Here is a 4806-nt window from a genome sequence, read left to right on the forward strand (position 1 = left end):
AAAAGCATAACAAATAAAAATATGATGAACAATTTTATTCTTCTGATTCTTATCTCTGAAGATTTGCTTGTCATCTAATTCAATTACATGCAAATTTAACTATTTTCCTGGCAGATTCCTTTCAAAGCATGGGGAAAATTTATCTGGAAGGTCGTAAGTTTCCTGATACAATAGACAACATTACTTTCTTGTGCACTTTTTCACTGAAATCCGCATGGTGCTCAGCTTCCCTGCCTTGTTGGGCTTTCCTCATGCATCACAACCTTGAGGCGAGGACAGTCATGGAGATCCCTATGAGCAGGCAGCAAAACTGAAATATAAATGATCAGCTTCTGCCATTCCCCTCCTTTCAGATTAATCTCTTCCCAGGGAATTACTATAAGCAGGAAAATTACCTATGAAAACAAAACTAACCCTCACTAAGATTTTACCTGGTAAGCAGTTAAGCTATTAACCCCACCAGGAAGTGCTTCAAAATCCAAAGAAAGAAATGAGCTGAAATTCACATCTATGACAACATTCCTAGAAATTTTGTTGGCAGGACCTTGCCCTACAACCCTTCAAACTCTTATGATAAATATCTGATTTCTATAGCCAAGAACAGGTTTATCTTTTTAGAGGGAATATAACACCAAAAACTGTCTTTTTGAGTCATGTTTCCTAACCACCAAATGAACTGAAAACAAAAACTTGGCCCTGATGTTTAAAACTCAGCTCCATTAAAATGCCTTTTGGGAGAAATTCAATTTACCTTCTGCCATTGTGCTGAATTTTTCTCTTTCCCTTCATATTTGGTAACAATTTGGCTGAATTTCTATCCTCATTTGAATATCTCACCTTGATTTCTAGGACTCTTTACTCAATCCTATTGTCTGGGACCCTCTACTCAATCTTACTTATTGTCTGTTTCTCAGATGCAATAATATGGAATAACTTTTTTGAGGTGGTTGATGATCTCCACTTGTTTCCTCAAGGATTGTATTTGTGTCTTCAGGCCAAATGTAACTTCAAAAACACCGATTTCCAGTTTGCCCACAAAAATCGTTTTTCTGTGTGCCTACTTGGTATCTCCACTTGAATGGCTGCTTATGTTACCCCTCAAAATATTCACTGTCTCCACCTTTTCTTCTTTCATTGTCTCTTGAATTCAATTCTGTCAGGCATTGTTCCCATCATATCAATAAAATAATTCTCATAAAGATCATCAACCACCTTTACATTTCCAAAGTCAGTGGTCAACTCTCAGGGTTTATTTCTTTTGTCTTAAGCTGCACATGACACAGCTGATCATTCATCCATTCTTGAAAGACTTTTGGCCACGCTCTCTCATGGTTTTTTTCCTTAATTCATGCCTTTTAGTTTCCTTCATGAGTTTTTCCTCATATCTGTCTCCTCTAAGTATTAATGTTCAAAAGCCTCCCCTCTTCTTTAACCATTCTCTCTCTGAAGATGATTTCATTCAGTTTTATGTCTATAATGCATTTTATATACCAGTAACTCCCAACTTCACATAGAACTCTATCTTGAACTCCTATCTCCAACAATATTAGCCCTCTTTATAGCTAATAGACTCCTCTAAATTTACTTGTCCAAAACTGAGCTTCCAACTTTTTAACCCACCCACAACTTCTCCCAAATCTGCTTCTCTAGTGATATTTATGTACCTCAGTAAGTAGACACTTCAACATGACTCCAAATCAATACCTCTGGAGTTGGCCCAGCTACCTCACCCTCAGTGTATCAAAGTACCATTTTGCTACTTTGTAAGCTTGTTCCTATCTCAGCAGCAGGAGTAAAGAGCCCTTGGAAATGAGCTGTGTTGGACTTTTAAAGGTTCAAAAAATAAATCAAAGCCTAGTCTGTAATTTTAAAGTTCCAGAATTAGCCATAAGTCAATTTTCTCACCTCTCTCATCCACACGTGCACACACTCACACCAAGTGTTTAACCTAGGTCATAGCCATCTTACATAAAACTTCAATAGTGTCCTACATTGCCTGGGACACTCTGTACAGCTCTTTCTGCTGCCAGAAATGTTATAGTCAATACTGATACTCAGACTATAAAGTAAAAACTGTCTCCATCTTTCTTAATCTTTTTTCTTTGTCTTTTTTAAAAATAATAGTTATGTCCACAGGTCAATAGCATCCATAAGTAATTATATCTGCACTTCTTTTGGCTTATGGAGCTATAAGTTGATAAATGGTGTCATCTGTGAGGTCAACAGTGTTTTCTTTCTGACATTAGTTTTATGTCTTCAATTTTTTATAGAAAGAAACATTCTCTGCTATGGGTTAGCCAAGCTCTAATTTTATCTGCCATCAATTTAAAAAAAAAAAAAATCACTAATGAACCCAGAATATACACTTTTAATAAACTGCCAGATAAGAAGTGACTTTTATCACGCTTTTTATTTTAAGATGTGCATTTAATATTCTATTTCATCACTGTAGGAGCGAAATAATCTTACCAAGTGCCCATGCTGTATGATAAGGAAAAATTCTGGTAAGCATTTACCTCTTTTCAGTAATCTACATTCCTGCAAAGTGTCACAATGGCAAGAGTCTACCCTCTCAATGAGACAAAAAGCAACACTCGGTGGGCAGCAATTCCATTTTTAGAATCACCATAGGTGTCATAGCTTATTACCTTTCACACAAAGAAGCACTTGCCAGGGATGGTTACTGCTGGAGAAGATTCAGAGGTGTAACCCAAGCCCTTTCTCTGCCTTCAAGAATGAGTGCACATAAACTATTCCCTGCAGATGAGAACATTCTCTATTTTAAATGTTTCCAGAGAACAGACAGGTCTACATTTCCTCAGGACAATAAGGGACGATGAATTCACGGTTTATCTTTATTGAGAAGGGATAAAAACCTAAATAAATTTAACTATAAGATACTGTAAGATTTTTATGATGAGAAGTGACTTATCCTCATAAAATCTAAGTTCATTCTGGCCCCAAACAATAGCTAGAATTAAAGATGTTGAGATTAGGCTTCTTACACCTAGAACAATAAGTGGGTAAATCCAAATATACTGTTGTAGTAGAGACACACCTATCATGACATACACTTTATTTGGCTTGGTTGAGTATAGAAATAAGAAAATGCAGTAATGATGGAGATACATAACCACTTTTTTTTCTGTGTTTTTAAGACAATATTTATTCCTGGAATCTTTTCCTTTTGACTTGGAGGCTGAATTATAAGCCCATTCATTAATTCCAAACCATTTCTTGTACAAAACTAAGGTGAGACTGGGGTCCATCTGGTACTAACTTATTTAAAATTTGTGGACTAAGAACATTTGTTGATGTTATATAAAAGGCCACTTTACTTTCTCCCCATGCTCTCCTGTACAAAATTTTGTTCACAGGCATGCAGGCTATTTCTGAGGCTTTTCCAAAATTCAGATGAAGGCAGTACTTATTGATATAATACTTGAGTGTTCTTAATTAGCTACTAATTACCTCTGTGCTGGTATGAAATGTCCCCATTCTATCTCAGCATATTCCAATTCAAAATATGCAATCATCTAAGCATCTCTTCAAACTGCTTTGGTTTCTTTCTTCTTGGTGTTGATCAGTTTACTGTTTCACTAAAAGGAGGATGAATGGAATTTTGTACAAGCTGTTATTGAATGGATGACAGCTCTGGCATGTTTTGGTAAGTATGCAAATGAATATAAAACTATTGGGGCTCAACAAGAGAGCAATGGCTTCTGCTAGCACTTCTGTCTGGGAGGGGATTGCCCCCCAGCCCTCGCCCTGAGGCTGAAGGGTTCAGTTCTCCTTCAATGTCTCTGATGCCTTTCGGGCTGCTGTCCCAGCACTGGAGCTCAGAACAAGTTCATCGGCAAGAGCACCTAAACGCCTTTGATGATGAAGTCAATGCTGTTTTGGACAACTTATTTAGACATTGAAATTCTCAAGTCAGAGGATGGTTCTTGTTGAACTGTGTTACCTTCCTGCTTTTTTTCTTACTGTCATATATCTACTTTTGTTATGGCTGAGTAGCAAACACATGAAGAACAGACCTGCTCTTTCCCTCAAGGGTATCCTAACCTTGTATAATCTCAGAATCACACTTCTGTCTACATATATGCTGGCAGAGTTTATTCCCTTCATTGGAGAAGGAGGCTACATATTACAGTGTCAGGATCTTGCCAATGCAAGGGAAGCTGACATCTGGGTAACCAAAGTGTTATGGTGGTATGTCTTCTCCAAATTAATAGAGTTCCTGGACACAATTTTCTTTGTTTTGCAGGAGGAAAAAACCAATCAGATTATTTTTCTTCATGTATACAATTATGTCTCTATGTTTAGCATGTGGTGGTGAGTTTTGAACTGGGCACCTTATGGGAAAAGTTTTTTTGGACCCACTCCAAACAGTTTTATCCACATTCTTCTGTACTCCTACTATGGACCATCTGTGTTTCCACTGATACACAAGTAATCTAGTGGAAGAAATATCTCACATAGTTTCAACTAGTGCAGTTTGTGCTCACCATCACCCACATCATGAGTGCTGTCATGAAACCATGTGACTTCCCTTTCTGGTGTCTCATCTTTCAGTCTTCTTACATGCTAACATTAGTCATCTGTTCTTAAATTTTTATTTCCAGACATATTGAAAAATGTCAATGAAGAAAGAGTTGGAAGAGTCACCAACAGGAAAATAAGTTAAGAATGTTTTTTCTAGAGCCTACTTCAGTTCAGCTAATGGAGTAATAAACAAGAAAGCACAATAAGCATTGAGTAACAGACAAATCATATAATAGTGCAACAGATTCACTTGTTTTAAAA

The 4806-nt window shown here is 37.0% G+C and overlaps 1 pseudogene; it reads left to right on the forward strand.

Annotated features, from left to right (window-relative positions):
• Positions 1 to 3797: 3797 nt before the first annotated feature.
• Positions 3798 to 4634, forward strand: LOC105302062 (annotated as a pseudogene).
• The last annotated feature ends 172 nt before the right edge of the window (positions 4635 to 4806 follow it).

The sequence above is a fragment of the Pteropus vampyrus genome, unplaced genomic scaffold (assembly GCF_000151845.1).
Source record: "Pteropus vampyrus isolate Shadow unplaced genomic scaffold, Pvam_2.0 Scaffold259, whole genome shotgun sequence".
In the NCBI taxonomy this organism is placed as follows: Eukaryota; Metazoa; Chordata; class Mammalia; order Chiroptera; family Pteropodidae; genus Pteropus; species Pteropus vampyrus.